This window comes from Carex rostrata, chromosome 7 (assembly GCF_964058835.1).
Source record: "Carex rostrata chromosome 7, lpCarRost1.2, whole genome shotgun sequence".
Classification (NCBI taxonomy): domain Eukaryota; kingdom Viridiplantae; phylum Streptophyta; class Magnoliopsida; order Poales; family Cyperaceae; genus Carex; species Carex rostrata.
In genome coordinates, this window is record NC_135924.1 from 2966819 (window position 1) to 2980699 (window position 13881).

The following is a 13881-nucleotide window of genomic DNA, read 5'->3' on the forward strand; positions in this document are numbered from 1 at the left end:
CATGTTGTTCATGCATGACATAATGACTCGCCTCCTTGATATTTTTTCGAACTTAAAGGTATGCATATTCATCTTGTTTACAAAATATGCAATTAAAATTGTAATTGTGATCTTCTATCATTTAAAAAATGCAGGAGTTTCCCACAAGTTACAATGAAACAAACGTCAGCTATATCCGATCATTGTGCGCTAGATTTTTCTTGAAGGAAGTATTAGTAGAAAAAAGTAAAACTATTTAAGATGTGTTATTTTGTAATAATTTAGGATTATTGTAAATTTGGTGTACTTGAGCTTTTTTTTATTTGTGAAGTATATGTTGATCTTTTATCGCATGTTTCATATGATTCTTACATATTATGATTTATGTTTTATAGGCCAGCAAAAATATGTGGTAGCTGGCCAAATAATGAATTTATTTTTTAAAATTAAAGTTCAATTTAGAAACGGCTATTTGTAAAAAATCGTCCTTGAAAATAACCAATCAGGAACGGCTATTATAAAAAATCGTTCTTGATTGTATCAGGAACAGTCGTTTAATAAAAAGGTGTTCCTGTTTGTACAAATAGGAACGGTCGTTTAATAAAAAGGCGTTCCTATTTCTACAAACAGGAACGGTTGTTTAATAAACGACCGTTCCTATTCGTACAAACAGGAACGCCTTTTTATTAACGACCGTTCCTATTTGTAGAAATAGGAACGCCTTTTTATTAAACGACCGTCCTTATTCTAAGAAATAGGAACGGTTGTATAAATGACCGTCCTTGATTGTACAATTAGGAACGGCTATACAACCGTTCCTGTTTAGTGGTACTTTCAGTATCCCCTGGGTCAGGAACGGACGTAGGTCCGTTCCTATTAAGGGTTTTTGACCGTTCCTGTTTCATAGTTCTCCACTAGTGTGTAGTGCACAATTGTACATGATATAGTTTACAGTTTTACAGGATATGTAGAGTGTTTTACATGATATAATTCACAGTTTTACAGTACCTACATGATATGCAATATTTTAGATGTTATTGATGTTTATATCATATATGCAATATTACAGGATCAAGTTAACAGTTTTATTGATTTAAATTCCAGTATTTTTCTAATAGATTTATATGATCTATATAGTATTTTACATGATATATGAATCATGTTTAAAGGTTATGTAAGGTATTTTACCAGATATATATAATTCACAGTTTGACATGATATACGTATCATTTTATAGTATCTATTATTATTAATGTTTAAAAGATTATAGTATATGGTTCGCAATTTTACATAATATAGTTTATAGTTTTACATGATATAGTTCACCGTTTTGAAACCTTATTTTATTTTATTTTTTTACATGATGATATTTCTAAAAAACGTATTATTCTAGTGAAATTGATATATGAGGATGAAGAAAGTGAGATGGATGTTAGTATAAACAATAGTAGTAGGAAGAGATGGATCTTTAAGAGCATGGCTGGTTTCTGGAGGAAGTTAGAAATGTTATTGCCTAAAAATCAAATGCAATACCTCAAGGACTCAATACTTGGAAACAAGCAAGACCACATCCTTTGGACATTTATGTACATTACTTTCCGTATGATAAGAATCGAGTGCGATAAGAGAATTCGGTGGAAAAATTTTAATTTGTATCCGTACCCATTACAAATTGTCTTTATCCGTACTTTACATTTACCCGCTACAAATTATTTTTTCTCTACCCTACCCTTATCCGTTATAGTTGTCGGATAACGAAACAGTAGCAGGTAAATAACGCGTAATGCTAATTAATAATTATTTTATTACTTAATAAAATATTAAAACATATTCATTTACACATATATGTGTGTTTTAAAGATCTAAACTTTATTGTGATTTGCTGGAATTTATTTATGTGTTTTTAATGGTTAATTAAGTGTAACACAACTATCAAGAGTGGTTGGAGAATGGGTATTGCTCATTAATATAGATAATACATATAATTTTTTATAATTATCCGATCGGGTAACGGGTACGGAATAGGCTTACCAGTACCCTTATCTGTTTAGTTAATGATAAAAAAAATTGTAACTCGTACCCAATAAATTTATGGAAAGAATCTTGCCGGTCCGTCTTATCGACTACGGTACGGGTCGGGTAAACAGTTAAAAGGGTGCCATTAATTGACACCCCTAAGTATCAAATTAATTAGCTTTATTTTTTGTTTCTCATGAAGGAGATAATTGAAGATGCGAGGCAGCTTCACGACTTTTGTCCACGAGTTCCTTGAGTATAAGACCGGTGATGCACGACGTACTCCAGGGGTTTGATAAAGACTGCTTTAAGATTAGGATAAGACTGAAATGGGTGACCGCTAACAATTCATTCGCAATTTCTAGTCAATGGTCTTCAGACTATAACTCACTAACTTTTCCACACGGAAATGGACTAGCTAATTTATTGAGGGAAAACTTGAATATAATTGCTCAACTTATTAAATATCCTCATAACCAAAAAAATATCTTCCATAATAAAGAAAAATTTAATTATTTGTTGTTAGCAATAAAATTTGAATGGAGCTAGTATCTACTTACGAGTGAGTCTATGGTACTATGCATATTATGGATTGTTACCGTGCTACGGCTCTATATTCGAGTTTTCAAATCCTAACAGTCGATCCGAACCGTTCATCTTGTTCTCCATATTAATATGTGTTTGGAGACCAAATTTTACATTGACTAGGACAAGATGAATGGTTCGGATCGACCGTTAGGATTTGAAAACTCGAATATAGAGCCGTAGCACGGTGCCAAATCGTAATATGCATAGTACTATAGACTCACTCTATACTTAAACTTAACACAGTCATTAGTAATTAGATTTTTTTTCTTAAATATATTGAATTAGATTTAAAAGATATTAATTTAAATCATTCAAAATATATCGATCTATTTAAGAGTGATATATTTATAATTTTTGTATTTATATATTTGGTACAATGTTAAGAGGTAAAATAAAATCAGATTTATAAGTTATTTTAATACAATTACTTTTTCATCATTTTTTTATCGCTCAACTTCACAATAAATATAATTAAAATTAATAAATGTAGCATATACACATATAACTGATGAAATATATTGGTTTCAAAAATTTAAACATTTGTCCTCTTAGACAAACTTTTTTAATTACCATCATTAATTTATTTACTAAAATTGGCATACAATTACATACCTTACTGTAGTTGTTCAAGTCTTGAGAGGAAATCGTGTCATTGCCCTTTCCTTTAACCTAATCGCTGCTAATTGGAATACCATGATACCGTGTTACGGTGTATTGCATGTATTGTTACGAAATTTCACAAGGTATGGTTTCTAAAAGAATTTTCTCCACTGAAACTGAAATGAAATGAATCGGGCAGAAGGAAACATATATGTATTGGACCGATTTGAGTCCGATGCCCATCAAACACATCCCGCTTCCATATACAAGTTTGTTCTTAATTATGTATCATAACTAATTTGTTCAATAATCCTAACTACTATTCCAATAACTTTCAACAAAAACTTTCACATTATAACTTCACTAGTTTTTGTTAGGGTTTTGTAAGAAGAGGAAGAAGAGAGAGAAGAGAAACAGATTTGCAGTAAACTGATTTTTTTTTCTCTAATTAAGAGTGTAAATTACATACTATATATATATAAGCAAGATACATGACCCATTGGATCCAAATATCAATTTGGATCACAACATAACAATCTTACCTTTAGCCAAATTACATCTAAAGCAAACTAAACTTTAAAACATACATAACCAAAACAAAATATAAAGATAAAGATAAACTATCAAAATGCTAGAAATAAAATTAACTCAAACTAACTAGAAACAAAGACATAAAGATAATGGTGACACAAGAGGCACACTCCACCACAAATCAAAATCTCACCCAAAATACATGGATGGTTGCTCTTGAATGTCAAGTCATTGTTGATGTTGAACTTGACCAACAAATTACTCTTCACATCCTCAAGGGCATGTGATTACCTGCTAATTAAGTAGCCTGGTATCCTAAAACCTTTAATTAATCCAACTTATGTAAGAGCATCTACATCCGTGAAACTCTTGGAGTTTCTAAATAACTGTTAACTAATTTTTAGAAATTTTGTCTCTGAAAGTTTCTAAACCCCCACATTCTTGAAACTAAAATTAGAGTTTTTAATTGCTACATCAGCAAATAAATTACAAGAGAAGAATTTCAGCAAATTATTTGGCCACGTCAGAGTTTATAAACGGTTTCTTATTAAGAAACTTTGGAGCAAAGTTGCTAAATAAGAAACTCATCTGCATCCACTACAACAAAGTAGATACTTTTTGCGAGGGAAAAAATGCATTTATGACGGGCGTCCATCGCAAAAGGAAAAAGCTGAACAATGAGAGTAGTCCATCGTAAAAAGTCACTTTTTTATCCTCACGAAAAGTGTCTCATTCTTGTAGTGATCCCTGAAACTGGTTTAGAAACTACCATATCATATTAGAAACTCCAAGAGTTTCAGGAATGTAGATGCTCTAACATGCCTAACAATATCATAGCAATTACCCGATTACATAAGAGAGCACCTTCTTTCATTCTCTGCAAATCCCCTATCATCCAATCCCTTCAAATGTCTGACAAAACCGCATATGCCAAAGCACAAAACTCATGTTGTCACCAAACTTCTCAATATGTCAAACATGGTAGAACAGTATCAACCAAATCAAAAATCCCTAAACATCCTAAAAACTGAAATACCCGATCCCCAAATCACTAAGATTGGAATTAGGAATCCACCAAAGTTGGAATTACCATAACACAACTACCTGAAAAATATCTGAAATCTGGAAACAACTCGGCAGAAGTACACTCCATGTATCGGTGCCAGACAAGGCTGAGTAAACACTCACCAGATTTAGTTGTACGGGTCAAAACCTCATAATATTATCTATTAGGGTTTGAATCCATGATGACATAACAATTACTAACCAAAACACCATTCTATCAAAATTGCTCCTATCTCAAAATCATTTAATATCTGAAACACCAAATCACCCAAACAACAAACCACCAAATTTTGTTATTATTTAATACAAAATGTTAGTGAGCTATTGCTCACTGACTCTAAAAAAAACAAAAACAAAAAATCCAAATTATCAAAATTGTTATAAAATAAAGATGAACAAGCATAAAGAAGAATAAACAAGATAGAGAGAAAAAAGATGACAATCTCTTTATTCATATATTTCTCATATGTATGTACAATACAAGATTACAAAGCCTCTATTTGTAGGCTACAAATTGTAAATGAAGATTCATCTAAATAAATGGAGAAATTAATTCCAATAGTAGTGGACATCAATATGCATGGAGTAGTGGGAAAATAAATTGAGGGTTAATATGGGAGTTACAAAATGAATGACATCCACACATTTAATATATATATATTCATAACACTCCCCCTTGGATGTCAATTATATAAGAATATGCCTCATTAAAACCTTACTAGGAAAAACTCTATGGGATAAAAACCTAGTAAAGGAAAAAGAGTACAATATTCTTCTAAATACGCAACTACAGCCTTACCAGGAAAACCCAGTGGGAAAAACCATGGTTAAGGAAAATATAGTGCATATTAACTCCCTCTCATGATAGCCTCAATCAAGATCTTTAAGTTTGTGAACTCCAATATTACGAACTAGCTTTTCGAATATTGCAGTAGGGAGTGCCTTAGTGAATAAATGTGCTGAACGGATTTGCTGAACATTAATAACATTATTCTTTTGGAGATCATGTGTGAAAAATAATTTTGGTGAAATATGTTTTGTTCTATCTCCTTTAATGTATCATTCCTTTCATTGAGCAATACATATAATATTATATTCATATATGATCTTCGGGATCATTTCTCTAAAAGACAATCTACATGTCTGAAGAATGTGTTGAATCACAGATCTTAACCAAACACATACTTGACTTGCTTTTGTGTATTACTAAATTTTCTCATAGGTAGCGAAATATATGTTTAATTATATGCCAATATCTTCGCGTTGAAGGAGAACTATATCTTGCTAATAAATATTCACTTAAGTGCTCATATTGCACTAAGGCATTATACTTCAGGACCAAATAGTTCTTCATCATTTACTCGAGGTCTAAAATGATATTTATTCACATTTAATGATCTTACAACCATCAAAGTGCTTTAATGTATGTTATTTATCCATAAAATTATTTCAGCACTCTTACAATATAATTTTTTTGATACATAAAAATATCATTTTTAAATGTTCGATTTGCAATCTAAGGAAAAATTTTGTTCTCCCAAGATCTTTCATCTCAAATTTTTCTTTTAAATAATTTATTGCTTTTGGAAGCTCTTCAGGAGTTCTAATGATACTTAGATCGTCAACATAAACTGCAATTATAACAAAATCATTTCTATATCTTTTCATAAAAATACATGGACATATCGTATTATTCTTATATCCATGTTTCAATAAATATTCACTTAAACGATTATAGCATATGCGTCCATATTGCTTTAATCGATATAAAAATTTATTCTTAACTGAATAATGTTCTCGAGAACCTAAATTACATGCTTCAGGCATCTTAAATCTTTCAGATTTTTTCATATAAATATCATTATCAAGCAAGCCATTTAAATAGGTTGTAACAATATTCATTAGGTGCAAATTAAGTCCTTCATGGACTGCCAGGCTAATTATATATCAAAAAGTTGTTGCATCCACCACATATGAGTATATCTCAAAATTTCTCATTTTATTTTCTCATAAATATTCATTTATATCCTACTGGTTTTATACCTTGAGGTACAAGGACTACAGGTCCAAAAACTTTTCATTTTTCAAGAGAGTTTAACTCTACCTCAATTGCATCTTTCTATTTTTGCCAATCATTTTCTTTGTCGACATTCTTTAATAGACTTCTAGTCATGATCCTCAATATTTATTATGTTTAGCGCTATACAAAAATATTATTGATATCAATTTCATCTCGGTTCCATCTTATTTCATTCATGATATAATTTATCGAGATCTCTTTATTTCATGAATTTCATATACCTGAGTTTCTGCTGGAACTCCAATATTATATATAAATTTGATTCTCTTCTGGAGCTTTATCTGAAATTATCATATCCTCGATTTGACTATTTTCATTCTTTGCTCCTTTTTTTCGAGGATTTTTATATTTTTAATCTTTGGAACCGATTGCTTTTTCACGCTTCATGCGTGTTATAATTATTCTGTCCAACAGGGACACCGACTTTAATTGGACCATCAGCAGCTGGTACATGTGATTTGGTCACTTTCTTTGAGTCTGTGAATGTGTTTGGCAATTGATTCACTAACATTTTCAAATGAATTATCTTTTGAACATTTAGTTCACATTCTTTAGTACGAGGATCAAAATAAGACAATAATAATTCATACTAATATTTTTTTTTCAGCTGATAGTTTTCTCCCTCTAAGGTTGGGAATTTTTTATTCATCAAAATCACAACCAGCAAAATTAGCCATGAATAAATCTCTCATCAATGGTTCTAGATATTCTATTATATATGGAGATTCAAATTCAATATAAATTTCCAACTTTCTTTGATATCTCATTTTAGTGCGTTGTGGTGGAGCAATTATAACATATACCGCACATTCAAAAATTATTATATGGGAAATATTAGGTATGTGACCAAAAACCAATTATAAGGGGAAGTTTTATAATAGCTAGTTGGCATGATGCGAATTAGTTTTGTTGTATGTAAAATATCATATCTTTTTTTTATATACGAACATCTACAAGATGTTCGACATTAATTTCGATATTGTCTAGACTTATTTTCATAATTGGATAATCATAAAATTATGCTCTTTAATCAAATCTATTGAGCAAGTAATCTCGCAAACGCCAGGTTGCGATTTGATAATAAAATACATGTGACCATCTTGTTGATGCATCAATTAAAATCATAACATATTCAAATGATTCACATGTTGGATATAATGTTCCACAAATATCACATTGTATACGTTCTAGAAATAAAATCAACACATAAAAATTCATCATATTAAAGAATCTTCTGGTTCTTTGATAAGTGTTCACATTAATTCTCTATTTTTTTCATCATTATTGATCCAGAATGGCCCAACCGGTCATGCCAAACTATAAACATATTATTGTGTGTAAACTTCTGGTTTACAATAATATGTGCTTTAATTGTACTAATATACGTGTAGTACAAGTCGGATGAAAACATAGACAATTTTTCCAATATGCATTTTTCATATGTGATTAAGCTAACAACAAGATATTCAACATCTTCTTCATTGATTGTCTCAACATGATATCTATTTCGACTGATATCCTTAAAATTTAACAAATTTATTTGAGACTTAGAAGAACATAATGCATCATTAATATAAATTTGTGTTCCTCCATGTAACAACAAGGTAGCTCTTCTGGAGCCTTTAATCAATTTTGTACTACACAAAATAGTACTAACATTAATTTCTAAAGAATATCCATTTTTCATTGAACAAGAAAATAAATAAATTCCAAAGAATATAATATATGAACACTATTCTTAGCTCAAAATCACTTTACCATTTATCACCGAAAAATTAAAATATAATATAAAAACCAGCAATATCAAATAGAGCATACCTCGGCATTAATTCTTTCACCAGACGAAGCAATTTGGCATAATTGACAATTGTTGACAGTGGGAAGCCGATTTTATTAGCATTGAGAGCAATGGCTTCATTAAGCCATGTCTCACATAACCACTTAATTAATTTCTTAGTTACTTAAAAGTAAGAAAATTAATATATATCCAGTCAATTTAAATTTTTATATACGAGTTAATCTAATTGTGATATAGTAATTGTCTCTTCAATATATACTATTTCCACAAAAATTAAATTTAATTAGTTAAATTATTTTGGATACAATCATCCCTAATCAATCAAGTGATTTTTTTTTTTAAAGAAAAAAAAATATTAATCTAATGATTTGAAATAGAAGAAAACATTACACAAAAATAGGATTAGAGAAAACAAAACTTTTGCTCCGCCAAGTTCAAAAGTACATCTCTTCCCTCTAATAGCACCAATATGTAAGAAAAGTATTCAACGAGAAGTTGAGCTACATGAGATAGGAACTAACTAGTATAATTTGCGCAGTTGGATATTTCGCAACTTAGGACCCTTTCAAATGTTATTGTATCTCCCAGTTTGTTTTTATTAATATTCTAATGGTTTTCATATCATGTATTAAAGATACTTGGTAAAAACCAACTTGTTAAAGATAAATAAAACATTCCTATGTGCGAAAATTATTGGTCAAGAAAATGGCCAATTTTTAACTTTTAGTCTGACACGTACCTCGCGTACTTTTCAGATTGGTTTGTTATATTTTAATAGTTTACTATCAAGACTATCATGTATATTTCTGATAACTTGGTAAGAATTAACTTAATTCAATGAGTAACATGTAGTCACCTTCGCAAATAAAATTTGTGTCGAATTTTTTTTTCTTTATTATTATTGATGCTTGATATAGATCAACGAAATATTTACGTGTACGACAGATACTTGGCCAATAACATTTATCACCATAATAATAGCATGAATTATTTTACTCGCTATTCTGTCACTTTTATCATTATTTTTTTTTTCACTTTTAGTGGTAATTCTTTTTGTTTATTATTTTTCCACTTCTAGTGGAATGATGCGTCTTTTCTTCATTACCATATCTATATCTAAGAGTGTGTTCATCATATTATTTTTCACTTCTAGTGAAATTATTATTTTGTTGAACCATAAGAAGACAAGAAATATACTCAAAACATTTCTAGAAATCTTCTTCATGAAGATTAAATTATTAAAAAAAATATGAACATCACATTAATTTTTGCATAAAATTTTCATCATTATCTTTCCACTTCGGGTGGAAATATGTGTTTTTGTAATAATCACCATGATAATAAACTTATTCTTGTCCACGTCCACGTCCACAAGTTTTTTTTTCAAATTTATTATTATATATTGCTACATTTACTTCAGGAAATGGAGCAGAACCAATTGAATTATTTTGTCCAACAACTCGTTATAATCTCTTCAACCATAAAGAGATAATAAATCAACTTAGAATATCTTTTAACTTCTTCAAGAATATTAAATTATTGAAAAAAAAAATATGAACATCATGTTAAATTTGCGCATCATATATTTTTTTTCTTTATATCTTCTTCAGGAAGATCTTCTTAATATCTTTTGAAATCTTCTTCAAGAAGATTCAATTATGGAAGCAAAAAAAAAAAATATGAACCACTATACAATATTTGTACATCATATAAATCTTCTTCAAGAAGATTTTTCTTTTAAATCTTCTTCGGGAAGATTAAATAAAAAATGTACTCATGTAAAATTTTATGAATCATACTAAACATCTCAAAATAAATATAAATAAATTGATAACTTATTTCATTTAGCAATTACTAGGAAGTATTATTTATATAAATGAAATTGAAATAAAAGTTATTAAAATTACCTCAAATCTTCAACTAGTAGAGCTCTCGTGCTGATAACGTGTTGTAAAATAAAGATGAACAAGCATAAAGAAGAATAAACAAGATAGAGAGAAAAAAGATGACAATCTCTTTATTCATATATTTCTCATATGTATGTACAATACAAGATTACAAAGCCTCTATTTATAGGCTACAAATTGTAAATGAAGATTCATCTAAATAAATGGAGAAATGAATTCCAATAGTAGTGGACATCAATATGCATGGAGTAGTGGAAAAATAAATTAAGGGTTAATATGGGAGTTACAAAATGAATGACATCCACACATTTAATATATATATATTCACAACAAAAATTTCAATTAACCAAAATTATAAAAAGAAGAATAGAATTACCTGAAAATCTTGACTTAAATGTGCTTATGCTCATCTTCATCTAAATTGACTAGATTTTGTGCGGCCAAACTATGCATTAATGCATATGCTAGATTTTGCGCGGCTCACGTACATAGTAACAAGGTTCGTGTTTAATTTGCGAATAAAACATTTTAATGAAGTTTCCGCACCGAATAGCGAACTATTCGGTTGACCGAACCTTTGACCAAATAAAATACAAATTTTACGAATAAAATACGAATTTTACAAATTATTCGCGTTTTTAACAAAATATTCGCAATATTTAAACCTTTTTTTTTTTTGGGCAACCGCCCAGTGCCCAATAGTAGGCCACGAGTCAAGTCCCCGTGGTGACTCATTGAATCTGTACAATGGTACAATCCTCTTATGCCTCTTAACCTCGTTATATAAAGAACTTAGAGCTCTCAGCGCTTTTTACCTTGGTTGTGGGACTAGGCATGAGTAAAAAGCTAGTAGAAACCGGATATAGGCTGCAATTTACTGGATATAAGTAGAAACCGGAGGTAGGCCTTTTTGGGCCCATTCTTTACATTTGAATTTATTGGTTTTTGCTCCCAGTATATATATTTTTTTAAAGCTTGTTTATATTAATGGCCTAATCTTATATAAAAGGAAGTTCCAAATAAAACAATTTGTTAATTGATTAAGAAAATGAATAATTCACTAATCCATATATATTCAATAGTGATGTGAAACATCTCATCAAATCCATTCTTGCTTACTATTTACTGGTACCTATTCTTGCTTACTATGTTGATTTTTGTTAAATTGAGCTATAAAATTAATAGGATTTATAGAGTAGAATTAAATAAACATATCTATGTAAAAGTTTCTATTTTTACACTAATGAAAAAATTAAAATGAATGAAACAATCTTTTTTTTTAACTTTAGTATTTTAGTATATAATTTGGTGTGTCCAAAAACGAATTATTCCCAAATTATACTAATTTGGTGTTTGATGCACGAACGATCAAGAAATTGGCAAAAAAGTAATGGAAAGATAGATTTGGTTCTGAGATCACACAGGTTCTCAATTCTTTGAAAAAGCTTGATACATAAAAACTAACTTATGCCAAAAGACATCACGTCTGTTTAAATACAAACCCTCAAAACAGAAAATACATAAAAGATACATAAAAGACCATAAAAACTCTAAAATTATAAAGAAAGGCCCAAAAATCTAGTTTTGGGCTGAGGAGGTCCTGTCAAAATTTCAGCCCGATCCGACGGACGGATCAAAAGTTACACCCTTTTTCGTGAAGCATGCGCAGGACCATCACTAGTGGAGAACATACAATTAGTGTCGCCTTAAAAAACCGACACTAATACTTTAGTATCGGTCGTTTACAAAAAACCGATACTAATAATATTAGTGTCGGCTATTTAGATGTAGCCGACACTAATTGTTAAGAATTAGTGTCGGTTGTTTATAAATAGCCGACACTAATGTATTAGTGTCGGCTATTTATAAACAACCGACACTAATTGTTAAGAATTAGTGTCGGCTGTTTATAAATAGCCGACACTAATGTATTAGTGTCACCTTTTTATAAACAGCCGACACTAATTCTCAGTTATTAGTGTCGCCTATTTATAAACAGCCGACACTAAAGCTAAAAAAATTTCATTTTAAGTCCCGCGCACCTCTTTCAAACGCATGCCTAGGGTTTAAACATTCACTTCGTTTCACGCTTCTCTCTGATCTGATCTTCTCAGCCGCTTCTTCTGCGCATGCTTCACGAAAAGCGCTTCTCTCCGATCTGATCTTCTCAGCCGCTTCTTCTTTTGCGCATGCTTCACGAAAAGCGCTTCTCTCTGATCCGCTTCTTCTGCGCATGCTTCACAAAAAGGGGCGTAACTTTTGATCCGTCCGTCGGATCGGGATGAAATTTTGACATGAGCTCCACAACCCCAAATCCAAGCTAACTTATTTTCCAGCCCGATCCGACCGTCGGATATAGATTTTTCGAATTTTCTTTACAATTTCAGATTTTTAGGGTTTGTATGATAACAATAAATGAGCAATTTGGATGATATTTTATTTAGTGAGTGTTATTTGTAAATTATGATGAAATTATTTGATATCTTTGTTTTATATATAGTTCAGGAAAAATATATGATCATTCCAGAACAAAAATTTTCATTTTTAGAATTTTCTATGATTTATAGTGAATTTTTGAAATTTATTTTTTTTTAAAAAAAAAACATTAGTGTCGGTTTTTTAATAAATGGCCGACACTAATAAGTATTAGTGTCGGCTAATTATTAAAAGGCCGACACTAATAAGTATTAGTGTCGGCTATTTATTAAATGGCCAACACTAATAAGTATTAGTGTCGGCTTTTTAATAATTAGCCGACACTAAAAGTTAGTATTAGTGTCGGCCATTTAATAAATAGCCGACACTAATGCCTTACTTTTAGTGTCGGCTAATTACAAAGTATTAGTATCAGCCCGATTAGTGTCGCCTAATGTCCGACACTAATACCCATAAACAGCCGACACTAATTCCAAGTTCTCCACTAGTGCATATTGCATCAGTGTTTACAAAAACGAATTATTTCTAAATTATTTCCGAATTATACCCGAATCACGAATTTTTGACTCTGCCGAGCCTTTCCCGAACTATTAAGTTGTACCCAAATCACGAATTTTTGACTCTGCCAAACCTTTCCCGAACTATTAAGTTGTCACTATGCTCACATGTACAATGCACAAATGGAGAAATGGGCGCTGGTGGTCTACGCGTGGTGCACAGAGGAAAATCGCGCTCACTGAATCACAGCTCACGGAAAGTCGATATCAACTCCCTCGGTCTTTGCGCGGACCACGAATGGTGTATAGTCGCGGAAACAAAGAGGCGAGCGGTGTATAGTCGCGGTCTACCCATTCACAGCTTGACAGTTTTAATAATCGAAG

General features: G+C 30.8%; 1 protein-coding gene across 1 annotated transcript in view; it reads left to right on the top strand.

Annotated features, from left to right (window-relative positions):
• Positions 1–4843: 4843 nt before the first annotated feature.
• Positions 4844–13881, top strand: part of LOC144556550 (uncharacterized) — a 78323-nt gene continuing 69285 nt past the window's right edge. The window contains exon 1 of the mRNA XM_078304931.1: positions 4844–4856. The gene's annotated coding sequence lies outside the window, so the exon portion shown is untranslated. The remainder of the gene's footprint in view (positions 4857–13881) is intronic.